We start from the raw sequence: 21,896 nt of genomic DNA, 5'->3' as shown, positions 1-21,896 counted from the left end.
TTAAGTATTTTGAACGTGCAATTTTTTTGTTTAAATAAAAGAATGTTTTAAGACGGGGCGGCACGGTGGTGTAGTGGTTAGGGCTGTCGCCTCACAGCAAGAAGGTCCTGGGTTCGAGCCCCGGGGCCAGCGAGGGCCTTTCTGTGTGGAGTTTGCATGTTCTCCCCGTGTCTGCGTGGGTTTCCTCCGGGTGCTCCGGTTTCCCCCACAGTCCAAAGACATGCAGGTTAGGTTAACGGGTGACTCTAAATTGACCGTGAGTGTGAATGGTTGTCTGTGTCTATGTGTCAGCCCTGTGATGACCTGGCGACTTGTCCAGGGTGTACCCCGCCTTTCGCCCGTAGTCAGCTGGGATAGGCTCCAGCTTGCCTGCGACCCTGTAGAAGGATAAAGCGGCTTGAGATAATGAGATGAGATGTTTTAAGACGAAGCTATTCCATTTCTTTTTACTATAGATACACTATCAGTGGCTTTAACTGGTGTTGGGGAGGGGGCGCCACCTAAAATCTTGCCTAGGGTGTCAAATTGGTAAGGGTCGGGCCTGGTGGTGGGGTTTAATAATCAGCAGTTTGCCAATGTACTGTGGGTGGTAAAAGAGAGCAACTGGACTTGCTTGAAGATTCTTGAAGACATTTCACCTCTCATCCGAAAGGCTTCTTCAGTTCTGTCTGACTAATAGGGAGTATCAGGTATTTATCCTCTCATGGATGAAAAGCAATCCTAAGGTGTCGTTGAGTCATCCTGTTGGTGTGGGTCACTGGGGGCTGGGTGTGAACAGCCTCAAGAGTCGTTGGGGTGATCAATGGATTGCTGGTTCTCTCTGTCCTCCTGTGAGTCACTGAAAACAGCTGGGTTTTGGTGTGCATTCAGTTGGCTGGGAAGTGTGCCAAGGACTGCATTGTAGGTGGCTGATAAACGATGTCTTAGACCAGTGGTTTTCAAAGTGGGGGCCGCCAGGGGGCACTTGGAGGGATAACAAAAAAATTGTGGAAAAAAATATACTTTTTTAAAAATATTTATTAAATATATTGTAATTAGTTTTTTAATCATTATAAAATATAATTATTAATAATACTACATCATATCAAAACGTTGTTTGCCATGCTCATCTCTCCGATTGCCTGTGATGTTGCGGTTTGCGCCATTTATCAAGCTGCTTTGCTCCTCAAGCTAGCATATTGCTAGCGCAAAATGGACAGGTTTTTGAAGAAGAGACCGAAGGAACAAACCAACAGTCCTGCTGTGGAGGACACTGCTGCGAAAAAAACCCTAAAGTCCTGGCCAACTAAAATCCGAAAATATGAGGCAGCATACATTAAGTATGGCTTTACAGCCATACAGAAAAATGGCCATGATTGCCTGAAATGCATCCTCTGTCTGGAGACCCTGTCAAACGAGTGCTTAAAACCTTTGAAACTTCAGCGTCACTTGGTACAAAAACATCCGACAGATGCCGAAAAAAACAGTAGATTTCTTCAGACGCAAAGAAGAGCATTTGGTCAGGCAATCTGCTGCATTCGCCCAGCAAGCTACTGTCCCTGAGCGGGCCCTGAAGGCATCATTTTTAGCCTCGTACCACATTGCTCATGCTAAAAAAAAACTCACTCAATTGGAGAAGATTTGATTTTACCAGCCACCGAAGACATTTTCCGAGAACTGCTTGGTGAGGATGCTGCCAAAAAAATCGATGCTGTCCCACTCTCTAACACTGTGAGCCGACGGATTGGTGACATGGCTCAAGACATATCTGCTCAGCTGTTGGAGCAGGTGAGAGCCAGCGAATACTTCGCACTTCAGCTGGATGAGAGCACAGATTTATCCAATGAGGCCCAACTGCTTGTGTACATCAGATTTATTTCACAGGAAAGATTTTTGGAGGAAATACTATTGAATAAAAGTAAGAGAAAACATTCTAAAAGTTGATGTTTCTTTATATATTTTGTAGCATTGTCTGTGGGTTTGCAAAGGGGATCCCTGGCCAGAAGCTAATGCTGTTTGGGGGGCCTTGGCATGGAAAAGTTTGGGAACCCCTGTCTTAGACCACCACCTCTGTTCAGTGATGGCCGTTCCAGGTTGACAAAAATGGCTTCTTTAACTCCTCGCTCATACCAATGATCCTCTCTGGCTAAAATGCGTACGTTGCAATCCTGAAATGAGTGTCCTTTGTTGTTAAGATGAAGATAGACAGCAGAGTCCTGGCCTGAGGAACTGGCTCTCCGGTGTTGAGCCATGCGCCTGTGAAGCGGTTGTTTTGTTTCCCCAATATACCAGTCTGTGCATTCCTCACTGCACTGAATTGCATACACTATGTTGTCCTGTTTGTGTCTGGCTATTCTGTCCTTAGGGTGGACCGGTTCCTGCTTCAGGGTGTTACTGGGTCTGAAATGTACCGGAATGTTGTGTTTGTAGAAGATCCTCCTGAGTTTCTCAGATCGACCAGAAATGTAGGGAATGACAATGTTCTTGCATTTGTTCCTGTTATCCTCCTTGTCCATTATGTTCCTTTTTCTGCTCTTGAAGAAGGCCCAGTTGGGATACCCGCAGTTCTGAAGTGCTTTCTTGATGTGACTCTGCTCCTTCTCTTTTCCCTCTACCGTTGTAGGAACGTTCTGAGCCCTGTGTTGCAAGGTCCTAATGACCCCCAATTTGTCTTCCAGTGGGTGGTGAGAGTCGAAGAGTAGGTACTGGTCTGTGTGTGTGGGTTTCTGGTAGACCTCGATGTTAAGGCTTCTGTCTTGTCTAATCTGTACATCACAATCCAAGAAGGCTAGATTATTCCCACTGATGTCCTCCTGAATGAAATTGATGTTGATATCCACTGCATTGATGTGCTTAGAGAAGGCTTCCACCTCATGGGTTTTGATTTTAACCCAGGTGTCATCCACATATCTGAACCAGTGGCTGGGAGCAACTCCTGAAAAAGTGGTCAAAGCTTTATGTTCCACTTCCTCCATGTAAAGATTGGCCACAATAGGGGACACCGGTGAGCCCATGGCGTATCCATGGTTCTGTCTGTAGAAACTTTCATTAAACTAGAAATAAGTGGTAGTCAGGCAGAGGTCAAGCAGGGTGCAAATCTGGTCTGTGGTGAAGTTCGTTCTATCCAGTAAGGTGCTGTCTTGAAGGAGTCGTTTTCTAACAGATTCGACTGCTTCTGTGGTGGGAATGCAGGTGAAAAGAGAAGTGACATCATAGGAAACCATGGTTTCATCTGAGTCTAGTTTGAGGTCTGCAACTTTAGTAGCAAAATCTTGGGAGTTTTTGACTTGATGTGGTGTATTCCCAACAAGAGGAGCCAGGATGGTGGCTAGGTGTTTGGCAATGTTATAGGTGACAGAGTTTATACTGCTGATGATAAGTCTGAGTGGAGCTCCTTCCTTGTGAATCTTGGGGAGTCCGTATATAAGAGGAACGGCTTCCCCAGGGTACAATTGGTAGTGCAGAGATCGGTTGATGGCTTGGTCCTTTTCTAGTTGTTGCAGGCAGCTAACAACTAGCCAGACACAAACAGAACAACGTAGTGTATGCACTTCAGTGCAGTGAGGAATGCACAGACTCGTACCGTATATTGGGGAAACAAAAAAACGCTTCACACAGGCACATGGCTCAACACAGGAGAGCCAGTTCCTCAGGCCAGGACTCTGCTGTCTATCTTCATCTTAACAACAAAGGACACTCATTTCAGGATTGCAACGTATGCATTTGTAGGTACAGTCCGTCTAAGAACTACAACAGCCTGTCTCTTTAAGAAACTACAACTCCCATCACCAACTTCCACGTTGACCTACGTCACATCCTCCATAAAGGCATAAATAACGGAACAACACTTCTGTCTTTCACTCTCTCGTCTGGATTTCAAGCCATCTGGACACAAGAGATACCCCGCACCAGAAAACCAGATAAAGACGTCTTTTCTTTTCTTTCTTGCAAGATCCACGATTTAGCGCGATTTCTTCACTGGCCACGGTAAAAATCCAGAATCGCACGATTTTAAACTCAGCTTGAGTTACAACCGGTTCTCAGTTATTCCTTATACGTACGTACGGACTGCAGCCCAAACAGTTCAATTAAAAGTTAGGAGCGACCAGAATTCCTCCTAATTAAAAAAGCTGTGCACATTATTCTGATCAGAGACTTTCTTCTCATCACGAGCGACCACGCGTCGGACCAAGAAATCCTCTGCTTTCTACAGAAGCGACTCACATGCTTCACAACGGTGAAACTCCAAAAGTCTCGGAACATCTCTTCATAATCTTGCGTAGAGGCAAGATACTAAGACTGGAAAATTTTGGGCATAAAAGCTAGTCTTAGGAATTAGCTTTATGAAGTGTGAATTTAAACTCAGGAATGGTTTAAATGTGTACACTGTAGACCCTCAGGGTATTGAATTATTGTTCTATTTTGTTTTGATCTCTCAATAGATAGGTTGCATGCTCTTTCTCTATTCCTCTCTAACCCTTAACTTCATTATTACACGTATTTTGATTTCATCAAGATTTCAGTGGATTCAGTACTGTTATAAGCTAGTGAAATTAGCCTACGGCTAATTCTTTTGTCCCATTAGCATCCAGGGCTAAGGGTATTGTCTCAAGGGAACACGTGGTGGCCCTCCTCCACAGGCCTCACAAACACACCTTAGCTAGCTTTCCTTTGTCTTAGCTTAGCTACACAAGGCCTACACCACGTGGTCACAAGGCCTCACACCCACAAAAACACCTTAGTTAGCAACAGAGCTAATCCTTTGTTCTACTTAGATAACATTCCTTTGTCTTAGCTAGCAACCAAGCTAGGTCTCCACCACGTGGACACACACACACGTGGAGTTAGCTACCGGCTAATCCTCAAATCCCACGTGGTAACCCCCATACCTTAGCGAGCCACACACACACGGCTAATTCTTTGTCCCGTTAGCAAGCTAGGCTAACCTTCTACTTAGGCTACAGGCCTCTCTCACACACATACACACACACGCGCACACACACTCATCCACTCAAGTAGATATCATATTTATATATATTTCAATTGCTATCATTCTTTTTCTATCTTTGTTATAATAAATTCATTTATTATTGAAACTGTATGTTTATCTGTGTTCCAATATTTTTGAAGTCGCCCAATCTCAAAAGAATTCTAAAGGTGCATATGAGTTATGTAATACGGTAAGTGATCATAATAATTTGGAATATACCATAATTTAGCTGTTTGGTAATTTATTATTAAGCACCAAAATTAATGGTACGATTCAACGAGACTGATTCAACGAGAACGATTCAATGATTTAATGAGACTGATTTAATGAGATTGATCACTTAATTCCAACTGCACCTACACATTTTAGCCAGAGAGGATCATTGTTATGAGCGAGGAGTTAAAGAAGCCATTTTTGTCAACCTGGAATGGCCATCACTGAACAGAGGTGGTGGTCTAAGACATCATTTATCAGCCACCTACATTGCAGTCCTTGGCACACTTCCCAGACAACTGAATGCACACCAAAACCCAGCTGTTTTCAGTCACTACGTTTACATGCACATAGAGAGAATCGAATTTCTGCCGTTGCTCGACTGAAATCGAAGTTCAAAATGCCATGTATACACCTTAATTCAGCTGAAATTGAACCGAACTTGATTTCTCGGAATCAAGCTACACGACCTAGTTTATGCGATTTCTGCCGAGCTACTTTGTGCATGTATATCCTATCGAGCTAGTTGTCGAGCTACTTCCGGGAGTGACGAGACCACAAGCGGGAAACACAACAGCCTCGGTCAGCATGACAACAGTAGTAGCCAGCAGCAGAAGAGGATAGGAGGAACAAACGAAGAAGAGAAAATGTGGATGTAGAGCTCTCTGAAGTGTGGGTGGAGCACAGAGGACGGCAGGACAAAGCTTCTGGTACTAATAGGCTTTTTATTGTCAGACTTTTCAGTTTAACAGCCTACTTTTATTCTTGAGAGAAAAACACGCGCGCGCGTGCTGTGTTCTAGTCCTGGGATGAGCTGTCCCCTCTGCTCTCCCTCTGCCTCTTTAAATAGGGCGCGGCTACTGGGAAGACACACAAACACAGGTTAATTACCGTCAGGTGAAGTGATTCTGCCACTCACCTTCCCTGGCTCCGCCCTCCTGTCACAGACCGGCGCTTGACCACGCCCCCACTGCCACAGGCAAGCAGAAACGTGCACTTCTGGAGCAGTGAGGAGAGAGTTCATGCTCATTCAGCTTAAGGAGTTGAATATATTAAAATTCATGGACGGGAGAAAAACGCGCAATGGAGAACACGGAACTGATAACTTTGTTTACACTCTTGAATAGCTCTTCTTCATGACGACAACCGGAAGTGTACCAACACGATGGGGCGTGTTGCGCCACCTGTGGCTCGGGTGCACAATGCACCTCACACAATAGCCCGATTTCATTGTGTGCATGTAGGATTGGATTTCTCTGGCACCCTGCTGGGACCTTCAGCTCGATTACCGACAGCAGCTCGATTTGGATGTGCATGTAAGCGTAGTCACTGACTCACAGGAGGACAGAGAGAACCAGCAATCCATTGATCACCCCAACAACTCTTGAGGCCGTTCACACCCAGCCCCCAGTGACCCACACCAACAGGATGACTCAACGACACCTTAGGATTGCTTTTCATCCATGAGAGGATAAATACCTGATACTCTCTATTAGTCAGACAGAACTGAAGAAGCCTTTTGGATGAGAGGTGAAATGTCTTCAAGAATCTTCAAGCAAGTCCAGTTGCTCTCTTTTACCACCCACAGTTTACTATGACCTGGATGACTGAGAATCTTCACAGACAGTTTGCCAATACATAACCAAAAGAAATGCACTGCAAACAATTTAAAACTGAATTTGAGGAGAAAATTCCTTAATACTAGTGAAATTATCTTGCTGCATGGACAGATAACTTTACTTAACAAGACATCTTAGAATAAGTTGGTTACAATCTAGAACTAGTTTTAATAATCTGAGTTGGTGTCTTGCACTCTTCTACACTGCAAAAACGATATCTTAAGTTAGAATGTCTTGAATATAGTTGAAACGATCTCGCATTTCCTATTAGAAGAATACAAACACCAACTCTGAGATTATTAAAACTAGTTCTAGATTGTAACCAACTTATTTCAAGATGTCTTGTCAAATAAAATTCTGTCCATGCAGCAAGATAATTTCACTAGTATTATGGAATTGGAATGCCTCCAGTGTTCACTCCTTTGAAGTTTTGAATTTGTCTGAAAATGTATTCTGTGTATAGATTGAAAAGACAGGGCGAGAGTATGCAACCCTGTGGGACTCCTCTTTTGATCTAATTTTTGTCAGACATACTCTGCTCAAGCTGGATGGTTGCTCTCTGTGTCCAGTAGAGGCTAGCAATAAGTCTGAGGCCTTTACCATTCATTCTGATATTATGCAGGCATTTGATCATTTTTTCATGATTGACATTGTCAAAAGCTTTTTCATAAGCTATGAAACAGGCATACACATTTTTGTCTAGATTTATGTATCTTTCACAGAGTATCCGCATGTTTAAAATGCCTTCCCAAGTGCCTTTACCAGCTATGAACCCACTCTATATCTATTACCATTGCTAACTATAGGGAGATACTTGGTAGGTTCCCAAAGTCCTTTCCAAGGTGACTGGCCACTTCCTCCTCATGCCAGAGTGTGCCCTGATGAGTCACATCACCTTGCTGTCACACCTTCCAAGCCATTGACCAAGCATTACACATAGTTCCTCTGCCTTGTCTGCTGCTCCAGACTTTGTGCACTGGAAGGGGTGGCATCCCCAATAATGAATTTGAAATTATGCCTTACTTATTTAGCCCAACAGTCGAGTTGCACCATATGTATTGTAGATATAAAGGGCTCATTCTAAGCTTATGAAAATGCAATAATTTGTAGTTACAGGTAATTATACACTAATGAAAACATTCTTATGAGTACTATATTCAATTTCTGTTCATAGAGCTCCATAAATACCACATCGTGGACCTATAAAGCAAGACAGCCTTTCGATTTCGTGAAATTTAGTCCCCTCTGAAGTTTGGTCATTTTGATGTATGTTTATTTCTGTAATATCTTAAAAAACAAATAAAACCCCCCCAGGCTATTCTGTGGCTGGGAATTTATTTAATTTGAGGGGATTCCCGAGCAAATAATGTGCATGAAATCACTAGCTTCATGCAGTCAAGCAAACAGAGGAAGTCCAGTGTGTGCATGCACATGTTTACCTTCTTTTTCTTTTGGGTTTTACGGCAGTTGGCATCCAGTGATACATTACTGCCATCTAGAGGTTTACCTTGACCATGCACTGACAGTTACATCATTCTGTCGCTAAATGAACAGCTGATCACACCGAGGTGCTCGCTGACCGCTGATATTTATTAGTTTGGTCCTGCATTTCCTTTCCTTTGCAACATAACGTCTTTTCTTCTCACTTTCTGTTACTGTAATCAGTCTTTTACATTTCATTCGCACACTCACATCCTCCATTTTTCTCTCCTGTTTCAAATTTGTATCCCACAATGCCTTGCATGAATGGGGAAAGCCCACCACATGATGCATGACGTAGTATCTTGAATTGATTCATGGTGAAGCAGGAAAAAATAGCAGAGAATTTAGGGCCATGTGGCCATAAATTCATTAATTGTTCTGTTAAAAAATAAAATTAAATTGGAAGTCAGTGATTAAAATTCAGTAGCTTTTGTTCCACAAAATAAAAATAATTGGGTGTCGGGGAAAATCCTTTTTATGACCTAAACTTGAAATATCTGAAAGGCAGTCTACCTTTAATTTACTCTTGTGAAAATGGAAAATGCATCAGGGCAGCACGGTGGTGTAAGTGGTTAACACAGTTGCCTCACAGCAAGAATGTTCTGGGTTTGAGGCTGGCGGGGGGCTTTCTGTGTGGAGTTTGCATGTTCTCCCCGTGTCTGTGTGGGTTTCCTCCGGGTGCTCTGGTTTCCCCCACAGTCCAAGGACATGTGGTTAGGTTAATATGGGACTGCCTTGGGCTGAGGTGCCTTTGAACGAGGCACCTAACTCCCAACTGCTCCCCAGGTGCTGTTAGCATGGCTGCCTGCTGCTCTGGGTATGTGTGTGTGCTCATTGCTCACGTGTGTGTTCACTGCTTCAGATGGGTTAAATGCAGAGAGGAATTTCACAAGTGTGTGATGAATAAAGTTGTGATTTCTTTCTTTCTTTTTCTTTCTTTTTCTTTCTTTCTTTCTTTCTTTCTTTCTTTCTTTCTTTCTTTCTTTCTTTCTTTCTTTCTTTCTTTCTTTCCATTTTTCATTTTCACTTGACCATTCAGAATATACATTGACCTAAACATAACACAGGTACATGGGAATACTGTAGGCAAGAAGAAAAATTAGAGTAGTTTACAGGGGCACAGCTGGGGGGGAGGGTTCCTGGGGTGCCCGTGACCCCCCCCCCCCCCCCCCCTTGTCAGATCATATATTTTTTCAATAGCCGCATAAGAATATTAGAAAAGTGTCCACTGTAATTTTTCTAACTTAAAAAAAAAAAAAACTAGATTGTCACCTCAGCCTCATTAGGGTTTCTATAACCTTGACTTACTGTGGTTTGGGCGTGAAAACCCAGTTTGTCAGAGTGTGTGTGGGAGAGGCAGATGTAAGTGCAGATATGTTAAATAATACACAGTGCGATATGAGCATAAAGTGCGTGAAACACACACAACAGGCAACTTTTGGCAAAGTTGTAATCAAGGAAACAGGCAGGAGGTCAATTGAGGCATAGACAGAATATCAGAGGCAAAACTATACAAGATCAAGGGACGAGAAACAGGAATTGATAAACCAGGAGGTCAACAAGGACAGGGAACAAGGCTCTGTAAGACACACTAGACGCGGCGTAATACTTCGCATTGTCCTTGCATGGGCGCAGTCCTTAAATAGCCTAAAGATAGTTAATTGATTAAAGACAGGTGTTCTTTGTTAATAGCGCGCAGCCCGAGGCACGCCTTCAGGTGCACAAGCCAAGGTACGCAGGACTGACACAGTCCTGCACAAGCGCAACATGATCGCACTAGAAAGCATGGTCAAGCTGCCAGTGTAGTTGCAGTCTTTTTAGTTGTGAATTATGAGTATTTCCTCTTGTGTTAATAATTCGCCATGTCAAGTCAAGTTTATTTGTATAGCACTTTTAATAATAAACATTGTCGCAAAGCAGCTTTACAGAATTTGAACGACTTAAAATATGAGCTAATTTTATCCCTAATCTGTCCCCAATGAGCAAGCCTGTGGCGACGGTGGCAAGGAAAAACTCCCTCAGACGACATGAGGAAGAAACCTCGAGAGGAACCAGACTCAAAAGGGAATCCATCCCCATCCGGGCAACAACAGACAACATGACTATAACATTAACAGTCCTAACAAAGGCTTCAAGAGGAAAATGGGAATCCTAATAAGAGCTGCTTCAAGATTAGAACAACAAAGAAAATGAAGATCTTGTGAAACTCAAATATTTAGATCAGATCTAAAGAGACAAAATCTTTTACATGAGGAACTTCAGTTAAGATGTGAGTCAGCATAAATTATTCTTATGATTTATACATTTATGTATTTATACTACTAAACACTTGAGGCAAAATGTTACTGAAACCTCTCTTCAATTGAAAATCTATAAATTTAAACAAAAGGTAATGCACGCACATTGCATTTTTTTAAACTCGTCTATTAACTTTATACAGTACTTCATTAATGATAAGAAAGATCTCAGTTGACCAATTTGGGCTGGCATCACGTCCAAAAGACCAGCCCTAGCTACTGCTTGGCAACCAAGATGGGAGGTAAAAACAATCCAGTCATTTTTGTTGGTGGTTAATGTTTGTTTAGCAATTTCATGAATCAGGGCTCGAAATTAATATATTTTTTCACCAGCCAGCTGGACTAGTTACCTTCCAAAGTAACTAACCAAACAGAAAATCAACTAGCCAAAATTTGTTCATGTATGAAGTTTACTTCTGTCAAAAATAAAACAAAAGAGAGTAGTTACCATTGTTCATGACTAATGTGCATTTATTTCAAGACCCGAGTATTTTGATACTGTTGTTAAATGCATAAATGAGAACAACACAGAGCACCATAATATAATCCAAAAAAAATGCCAGACCCCTTACTAGTTCTTTTAGGAACCAATTCGTCTGCTTCCATTTTTAATTTATTGCTGAAATTGACAGAGCTTACATGGTAGCCTATGCAACACCAGCGACTGCACGAACTGAGTCAGCGCTGACTAGAAACCAGAAACTAGAAAATCTTCCCACAAGTTCCTTTCAGCACCTAGATGTCGCCCGGGATTGGTTGGCGAGTGCGTGTTTTTTTTTTTGTTGTTTTTTTTACCTTTAGGCAGCCTCTCACGTTACTGCCTGAGGGACAGGGAGAAAACCACCGGAAAAGGTTTTAAACAAACACAAGTCGGCAGATGACCATAAAATACTCGATAGGTACAATATAATAATTTTATGTATCTCACACAGAATTTTCGGAGATATATCGAGTATATTCGATATATCGCACAGCCCTAGTCTGAATCTTCGCTTCATATATATTTTTTATTTTCAACTAGCCAGCTGGGCTGGCTAGTGGCAGGAATTACCCGCCAAATGACAAATTAAGTCACCTCGGGCGACCGGACCACCGTGAATTTCGAGCCCTGTGATTTTTTTATATATATATATATATATATATATATATATATATATATATATATATAATAATACCTGTCAAACACAGGAAATATGCCTTGGACACTTGTGGTATGGTTGCACATACAATTTCATGGTCAGGTCACCTTACCATAAATGATCCTTTGCTGTGCATCAGTTCCAAGCATTGCCAAAATATTCAATGTACTGTACTCCCAGCTAAACTAAGAATAAAAAATGCCACAAAGAATTGTTTTTTGAGGGCCATGGAAGCAAGTTTCTTTTAGAAACTGAGAAAGATAAGTGTATGTAGTAATGAACACATTCCAGGAGAAGCCTGTCAAATGTTTCCATAGAAATTTGTATTTGCCTATGATAAAATGATCAGAACATAGTTTGGTAAATTTTATAGGCTCTCATTTTGACCCATCAGATGATCCATCTACACACTTGTACCCACTTTTCCCACCATTCTGGGTATTTATGATGATCAGGAAATATACTAAACCAGGGTTTGACATTAATGGTAGTCTGACTGGACGGGACAGCGAAATGTTTGTTTCACAGAGACTCAGATTGTTGGCGCGCCCGCGTCTAAGACACACTATTTCGAATAATGAACGCATTGTCGAGAGGGGCAGGGGCCAATATGGACACGAGCATTTTATACCCTATTTGGAATGTTTCGTGGCACATTACAGACCCTCCAGGATTTCACGATGTTCCGATTTGCAACTTCAAAGCAAATTCAACCAATCCCCGCGAATTCAGGGCGGTGTTGCAATTATATCCAATCGCCGCAACTTTCCCGCAAATTTGACCAATCGTTGGCGTCATCTTGAGGTGACGTCGACAAACTACCTTCCACCTTACTTCCAGTGTTGCCAGATTGGGTGGTTTCTCGCCCAGTTGGGGGGTTTCAAGTGCATTTTGGCGGGTTTTGAACATATTTTGGGCTGGAAAATGTCAGCAGTATCTGGCAACACTGCTTACTTCCATGTTTCCATTCAAGAGAAGCAGCATGTGCGAGTCAGTGTTTATGTAGGCTTAAATTCTGTTACTGAAAGTGTGTTATGTTTACAGTGAAGGACTGTGTGTGCACTTTACATAATTTTTTTTAACTTAATACAATAAATTAATGGATGCCAACATTTTTGCCAAAATGGTATTTTATTTTCCATTGTTTAGGCAGCTTCAGCATCATACTGTGAGATTCTGTTCAAATTGTTTTTTTTTCTTCTATGAAGCCTGAGCCATTTATTTTATTAGTTTATAATTATTGTTTAATTTAGTCTTCAGGAGAGACTGCCTGCACACAGTACTAGTATTAATAGGTTTTTTTTCTTACATGAAAGCTGAGGCATTTATATTATATTTTAAGGTAACTTCATGTTGTGCTGTGGGGTTCTATGCACTTTAACTTTTGAACCAACAGGTGCATTTGGATAAGTAAAGCCTATTTTTCTGCATTTTTGTAGTCCTGGTAATCTTTTATATTGGTAAAGTTGTTTATAGGACCATTTCTGTGTCTTTGTTTTTTTAATCAATAGTGTTTCAGTAATAACTTAATATTTAACATATCACTCAATTTTAATCACAAAAAGAGAAAATCGCAACGATTTCTTGCAACTTTCATTTCCTCCCGCAATGTAATCGCAACAAAAACCTAAATAACACCGCAACTTTCATCGCAATTTTTTGGAAACCCCCCCCGCAACATCAGACATTTTAGCCCGCAACAATCACAAAAAAGGCCCGTGAAATCCTGGGGGGACTGATATTACTTGACTTCATGGTCTCAATATCGAAAATCTTGAACAAATATGCAACTTCCAACATAATTATCTGGATATTCAACAGATTTCAGCATCGGATGAATTTGTTTTGACCGCCGCGATATTGAATATATGTCGGGCCCGTTCGTGTATTTACGCCGCCCCGTTTGTAGCGTCCCAAGCGAGTAAAACCTGATCCAAGTCTTTCGCTAGGTGGCGTCTTACGGTCTATGTACGAATATTCAAAAGAGACAAGAAAACATGGATAAGAAAAAAAAGAAAAATACATCTATTTTGTCATTCTTCAGCAGAAAGAGAATACATTCACCTGAAAAAACTGATACCCCTGATACCCAAGGTAATTAGTCATACTAGATTTACAACAACTACTACTACTGCAACATCAACTACTACAACAGCAACCACTACTACTACTACCACTGCCACTACCACTGGTGACTACTACTATAGACCTACACCAAACTGAAAACAAGTTAATAAAATAAATTATAATTTACAAGGAGAAGATAATATAGATGTGATATATAGTGGCCTGTGGTTGAATTCCAAAATATTGCCACTGATTAAACAATATCTCAATATATTTGGTTGAAGCATTGATTTTTGTCATCTACATTGCTTCATATGGCTTCTAATAAAAAAAAAACAGAATTGAGAAGAAAAAAACAGCCCCTGGGCTGCCCCAGCTGTTCATTGGGCTCGCTTCGCTCACTAGGTTCGCTTCAACTGAAGGATACTCACTGGGCCCCCCATTGTAGAAATGGGCCCCTGTTTTTTTCCCAGGAGGGGCCCTATGGGCCCCTTGACCTGCAAAACAATCTGAGTTTCTGCTTTCAGACAAGTCAAGTCTGCATCTGCTTGCCCGATGGGACAAGTTGAATTATGTCCAACTCTCCCAGAAGTTCCAGGAATCTCCTGCATGTTGATAGCGGCTCCCTGAGTGAGAGTACGAGTGCATGCTGATTACTCTGTCTTGTTAAGTAGACCAATCAATGTTCTGTGTGGGTGGGCTTTACGTCTTCTCTTCTGGTCCGAGAGTCCATCAGTTCAGTGTATCCAGGGAGCATCATGGCAGGGTGTCCCAAAAGACCAAAATACAAAACCCACTTCACCTCAGACAACACAAAAGTGTACCCTTGCCTAATAAAGGTAAAAATAATGATGGTGTTGCGCATTGTACTGTTTAACAGTGACTTTAGCATTGCCCATGGCGGGGTAAATGATTGTAAAAGACATGTTTAGTTTATTTTAACAGTGTCATTTGTTCATGTGCAGATTATTTATATGAGCTGGCTTGTTGCTTAGACTACATGATAAGGCCTAACTCCTTGAAGACTTGCTTAAAGTTGCAATAGAATATAAAATATGAGTTAAATAATAATAATAAGCAATTTACATAAATAGTATAAGTAGTCTATATATTTTGTCACATTTTCTACATAAAGGCCGATCGAATTTGGTTTACAGACTTGAGAAAATTACTCAACAGAGTATTACAGATAGCTGCCCTAGACAAGATAGTAATGATACTGTAACAACTTTGAGGGTGGCCAATGAGGAACTGGAGCCAGACCCTGCAATTCAAGATTTGCTCTTTTTAACCACACTTTTCAGTGACGATTAAACTACTACATAGACACATTACACACGCACATGCAATGAGGTGTCACCTCTCTCTCTCTCTCTCTCTCTTTCTCGTGTTCCTGACTGTCTGAAAGACACACAGAGACACAGGTTAATAGACAGCCAGTAATTAGACACAGGTGCACCTCGTCATGTGTTACCTACTGGTTCAACCTGACTCCTCGCTGTTCACAGCTGACGCTCAACTACACCCTCACTGCCATATACCTCCACCACCCGGCTCAGGCTGGGGAGCTGTCCAGTTTGCAGTTGACTCCCTCCATTGGTGGGAGAGGTAATCCACCAACAGCATCTGCACCCCCAGCCTGTGGACCACCTCAAATTTAAAGGGTTGAAGGGCCAGATACCAGTGAGTGATCTGCACATTGGCATCCTTCATGTGGTGGAGCCACTGGAGCAGGGCATGGTCGGAACAGAGGGTGAATGGATGTCCAAGCAGGTAGTACTGGAGAGTGAGGCCCATCCACTTGATTGCCAGACACTCATTTTCCATGGTGCTGTACTTTGACTCTCGCATGGAGAGCTTGTGGCTGATGTACAGCACCGAGTGCTCCCCCTCCCCCCACCACCACTTGGAACAAAACGGCCCCCAGCCCTCTCTCCAACAAATTGGTCTGCAAAACAAAAGGGAGAGAAAAATCAGGAGAATGTAACAGCAGGCCCCCCCACAAAACCACTTTTACCTGAGCAAAAGCCCGTTTGCATGGCTCCATCCACTGGGCCGGATCTTGTGCCCCTTTTTAATGAGGTCAGTCAGTGGGCTGGTGATGTCTGAAAAGTTAGGCACGAACTGCCTATAATAGCCAGTCAGCCCCAGGAACTGCCTCACCCCCTTTTTGGTCTTTAGGTCTTGGGCAGGCCACAGTCACTGCAATCTTATCAATTTGGGGATGCACCTGCCCATGACCCAAGTGGAAGCCAAGATACTATATTTCCACCCATCCAATTGCACGCTTTTTTGGGTTTGCTGTGAGCACAACACGCCTCAGTGACCTCAGGACCGCCCTGAGATGTTGCAGATGTCATTCCCAATCATTATCATAAATAATTGTCTTCTAGATTGGCCACCACATATGCATTGTGGGGACAGAGAATTTGGTCTATGAAACGCTGAAACATCGCTGGGGCCCCAAACAACCCAAAAGGAAGGGTGACAAATTGGTGTAACCCAGAGTGGAAAAGGCCATTTTCTTGTGTGATAAAGGAGTCGAAGGGATCTGCCAATATCCCTTTGTTAAATCCAGTGTCGAGTAAAAACAATCTGTGCCTAACCAATCGAGCAGTTCATCAATGCAAGGCATTGGATATGTGTCAAATTTAGACACTGCATTGACTTTTCTATAGTCCACACAGAGCCGGACTGACCCTTTGGTTTTGGGAACCAAGACCACTGGGCTACTCCAGTTGCTGTGTGACTCCTGTGACCCCCATCTTAAACATAGCCTGCAGTGCATCCCAAAATGATATTTTTCTTGTGTTCAGGGTGCCAATACAGGCGGCTGTGCACATTGAGTCTCAATGTGGTGTTCTATGAGGTCAGTGCGATCAGGGAGGGGTGAGAACATGTCACAGAATTCCTGCTGCAACCTAATAACCTGTGCTGTCTGGGACGGTGAGAGGTGGTCTCCACAGGGGACCAGGGTGAGTTCGACCACACTTTTTAGACTTATCTCTTGTCCCAGCTCTGCCCTCTCTGGGTTTGCTGTTGCCAGGGCCACAGGAACCTCCTCTCTCCATGGTTTCAGGAGATTGAAGTGGTAAATTTGACATGTGTCACCTGTATCTGGGTGCTTGACCTCATAGTCAACCTCTCCAATTTGCCGTGTGACCTCAAAGGGCCCTTGCCACTTTGAGAGTAATTTTGAACTTGAGGTGGGCAGTAACCTGCAGACCTTATCTCCCGGTGCAAATTCCCTGAGCTGTTGTACAGGTGGGCTTGATGTTCTTGGGCCTGTAGCAGATTCTCCTGGGTTATGTGACTCAGTGCGTGGAGTTTTGCTCTCAGGTCAAGAATGTATTGAATTTCATTTTTGCTTTGATAAGGCCCCTCCTCCCAGTTTTCTCTAATGATGTCTAAGACACCACGGGGCTTGCACCCATACGGCAATTCAAATGGGGAAAACCCAGTGGAGGCTTGTGGGACCTCACATGCTGCAAACAACAGAGGGTCTAGCCACCTGTTCCAGCTTTAGCATCCCCGTGAACAAACTTTCAAATCCTATTTTTAAATGTTTGGTTAAATTGTTTGACCAGCCCGTCCGTTTGTGGATGATAAACAATAGTATGAATCGATTTAATCCCCAATAATTCGTACAATTCACGCAGTGTGCGTGGCATAAAAGTAGTGCCTTGATCAGTCAGGATTTCTTTTGGAATCCCGACTCAAGAGAATAATGCGGAAGAGTGCCTCCGCAACACTCTGTCCTGTGATATTGCATAGAGGCACTGCTTCTGGGTATCATGTTACATAATCTACTATGACTAACACAAAGTGATACCTGTGTGCAGGTTGATCTCATGCCCCAATGAGATCCACGCCAATTCTTTCAAAGGGGATCTCAATTAAAGGTAATGGGCACAATGGTGCTTTCGGTGTGGCAGCTGGATTCACCAGCTGGCATTCGCGACAAGCCGTACACCACCTGTGGACATCAGCACGAATTCCTGGCCAATAGAAATGGGCCATGAGACAATTCAGTGTTTTATCCTGCCCCAAGTGCCCAATCATAGGATTTTGATGAATAGCATGGAATAAAAGTTCCCTGCGGTTCTTCAGGACCAACAACTGTTGTCTCTTCCTTGATTTGAGTGTCCTGTGGCACTTGATCTAGCCGATCCTTAATAATGCAAAAATATGTAAAAGAAAGTGCAATGTTAGGTTGAAGGATCTGGCCATCAGTTACTTTCACTTGGTCAAAAGCATGTCTCCGAGACTAGTCATGTGTCTGCTCCAGTGGAAAATCCCCTAAGGAATTCCCCAGAAAGAGCGGAGAGGGCCCCCCAGTGTCATCATTATGCAGACCTGATATGGACGGCCCTCCCCAGCTAACATTGCGGTGGGATTCTCCTGTTATTTACTACTGCAGGACCTACCCACTACCAACTGTTTCATTAATGTTTTAAACCCTGGCCAATCTGTTCCCAGCATAAGTGGGTGGGTGAGGCTCAGACTAACCACCGCCTACACACTATGTTTTTCTCCCCAGAAATGAATAATGATGGGCATTAGCAGATATCTGTGAATGTCACCATGCACACATCTGACCCTCACCAATCATACATTTCCCGGTGCCCTGCATTGAATCAGGCTTTGATGCATGATGGTCTGATTACAACCAGACTCCACCAAAGCCTCATGTGTACCTCCTTGAATACTCTGATTCTGTATGCTCCAGCTCAATCAGGGGAAGCATACGGTGTATCAGGAATGCAAATCTGTAGCCCTGCCTCCTTGCAGAAGCGCTGATTCCCAGCCTTCCCTCCATGCCGACAGACCTGCCTGGGCTCACTTCCAGTTCTGGTGGGCATGGATGAGTCCACCTGTGGAGAGAAAGAGAGGGGGTTATTGTCAGCACAGAGACAGAAGGAGAAGGGAGAGAAGAAACTCAAGGATAGACACGAGTGCAGAGAGCAGGTTTTGGGAGAATTGGCCCCTGTTTCTGCGGGACTAGGTTAGGGGAGGGATGAGGAGAGGAAGGGGAGAAAGTGAAAGAGAAGCTGTGGGAGTGCCTGCTCCTGGAAATGCCGTCAGGTATACTCGTCAGCTATACTCTGCCAGCCAGACTGCCATCTACAGCAATGCTGCTTGGTCACACTGGATCCACATTGATGTCTTGCTTGGCAGTTGGGCGATTACCTGTTTCAGTGTCACGCGATTGAAGATGTCCTCCATGCCACACTCACCTGCCCATAACCACTGTTGGTAGGTGTCTCGGAGCTGCTGTGCAAATGCAAATGTCCACTAGCCTAGCCTTTAGCTTAGCCCCGGCTTTGCAGCCCCTGGGTCTCCTCCTCAGCTCTGCCGGGATGGGGTGTCGTATCCCGGCTCGTCCCATTGTTTTCAGGGCCAGCAGCTCCTCTCTTGAATGAGTGAGAAAACTGGCTCCTGGTTGTGTGTTAAAGTTAAAAATATCCATGTGATATGAAGAAAAACACGCTATGTCTTAGTAAGACGAGCAGAAAAGTAAAAAGGTGGAAAAAAGAGGTTTAAAGAGCTAAAAACTACAGAGCTACTGGAGAGGCAGCCGTCTTCCACAGCGCCACACTAGGTTAGTTTTTTTTGTGTTGTTTCAGTTAAAGTTTGAGTTTTATTGAAAAATTATAAATCATTAAAGTGTAATGATTATCATAACTATACCTGTTTGTGATAAACTTTGTTAAACACTGTCAGTAAATGCAGGTTGATTGGAGAGGAGATGGATATATGTGCAGGAAGAGTGTCTTTATTATAAAAGAAACAAACAGGCATATAGTCCAAAACGGCAGGGTGAATCAATAATGATAAACAGGCAAAAGGGTCAAGCGAGGCAAAAAAAGACTAAACTAGGCAGGACAAGAACGGAAACCAAAACACAAACAAGAGCCAATAACCAGGAAGACAATGCAGTAACAGCGGCTCAGTAATGGTGATAACCAGTGCAATGGAGCACTTGCATGTGATGTCACAGCCGATCCAGATTGTGACAGACGCCATCTTGTTGGTCAAACGGCATATTTCCGCCTTCTACTTCAAGTTCTGGTTCTACTTCTGCTTCTACTTCTACCTTTTCTTCTGGAAACCCCTACTATATACAATTCTACTACAACGGCTGCGGCTACAAGCTCTCCCTACCTGTGCAGGTTTTTTATGTTTTTTGTGTGTATTTTTGCGTGTTGTTCGTCTGTATCAGACTTCAATATCCACTACAACCGTATGGACTTACTGGACATTGGTTTCCAGCAGAAAATGACGGTTTGTAGCGATTTCCATCGCATGCACAACATTCCGGACGAGATAGCGAGACCAGCGGGGTCTCCGTGGATTGTTATCGGAAGCAAAGTGAAGGAGGCGGCGTCGGGAGCGGAAGCAAAAGCGAGGCTGCAGGCAGAGCCGGCCTGTTGACTAAGCTCAGAAAACAGCCACTCAAATCTCCACTGCTAAGCCTCTACCTCTCCAATGCCAGATCCATGGTAAACAAGACGGACGATTTGGAATTACAGCTGGAATTACCTTATTCTATTCTATTCTATAATCGGCTGGTCAGTGCTATACTCAATACTTAAGTGACTTACCCGTCCAATGAGGATTGTTATTTTCTTTGTAATTTTTTTTTTTTTTTTGGTGGTCAAGCTGTATTACAGTATTGGAGGAGACATTTCCAATAACAATTCCATAATAGGGGACAAAATGTCAAATGAATGAAGCATCTTGAATCATTTTGTGTTTTCCAGATGTACCACTCCTCAGATTGTAAGAAGAGTTTTATTAAGAGTCACCATCTCAAAAATCGCCAGCATATGCACACAGGAGAAAAGCTGCATCACTGTGGACAGTGTGGTAAGAGTTTTACTCGTCAGAGTACTCTCCAACAGCATGAGCACATCCACAGAGGACAGAAACCGTACGAGTGTGGACATTGTGGGAAATGTTTTTTATTTCAAAGTAACCTCCTACATCACCAGCTCATCCATACAGGAGAGAAGCCATATGGCTGCTCACAGTGTGGGAAGAGTTTTACTCGTCAGAGTACTCTCCAACAGCATGAGCGTATCCACACAGGACAGAAGCCGTATGAGTGCAGGCAGTGTGGGAAACGTTTTTCATGTCAGAGTAATCTCCTACGACACCAGCTCATCCATACCGGAGAGAAGCCGTATGACTGCTCACAGTGTGGGAAAAGTTTCGCTTGTCAGAGTTATCTTAGACAGCACAAGCGCATCCACAGAGGAGAGAAGCCATATCCCTGTGGACAATGTGGGAAAAGTTTTACTTGCAAAAGTACTCTCCACCAGCATGAATGTATCCATACAGGAGAGAAGCCATATCTCTGTGAACACTGTGGGAAAAGTTTTACTTGCAAGAGTACTCTCCAACAGCATGAGCGCATCCACACAGGACAGAAGCCATATCACTGCTCACAGTGTGGGAAGAGTTTTAATTGTCAGAGTTATCTCAGACAGCACAAGCGTGTCCACACAGGAGAGAAGCCATATGACTGCTCACAGTGTGGGAAAAGTTTTACTTGTCAAAGTAATCTCCAACAGCATGAGCGTATCCACACAGGACAGAAGCCATATCACTGTGGACAGTGTGGGAAGAGTTTTACTCGGCAGAGTAATCTCCAAACACATGAGCGTATCCACAGAAGAGAGCCTTATGAATGCTCACAATGAAGGATGAGTTTTACCTGATATGTTAATCTCAAGATACACAAGCATATCCACGCAGGACAGAAGCCCCTAACACTCTGGACAATGTGGGAAGAGTTTTAGTCACCCAAGTGCCTTCCACAGCTACCTGCAGTTTCATTCAGAACCAAAGCCCCATCACTGCGGGCAATGTGGACGCAGCTTTACTCATTCAAGATAATTTAGGAAACACGTGTTCTAGCAATAAAGCCAAGAGCTCTTGACATGGGAATTTGTCAAATTAAGATGTACATGATTTTATATTACTTTTTTAAAAAGGGAATGGGAAATTCTGGTTAAAACTATATGTTTATATGTTTACTATATGATTACAGAAGCAGTCACATGGGTCAATTTTTCAAGACTGGGTTAGTGTGTTTTCATGAAAG

The 21,896-nt window shown here is 43.1% G+C and overlaps 1 pseudogene; it reads left to right on the top strand.

Annotated features, from left to right (window-relative positions):
- Window positions 1-21,688, top strand: part of LOC132885858 (zinc finger protein 585A-like) — a 78,284-nt pseudogene extending 56,596 nt beyond the window's left edge.
- The last annotated feature ends 208 nt before the right edge of the window (window positions 21,689-21,896 follow it).

The sequence above is a fragment of the Neoarius graeffei genome, chromosome 1, assembly GCF_027579695.1.
Source record: "Neoarius graeffei isolate fNeoGra1 chromosome 1, fNeoGra1.pri, whole genome shotgun sequence".
NCBI lineage: Eukaryota > Metazoa > Chordata > Actinopteri > Siluriformes > Ariidae > Neoarius > Neoarius graeffei.
This window is presented reverse-complemented; position numbering and strand designations above follow the sequence as displayed.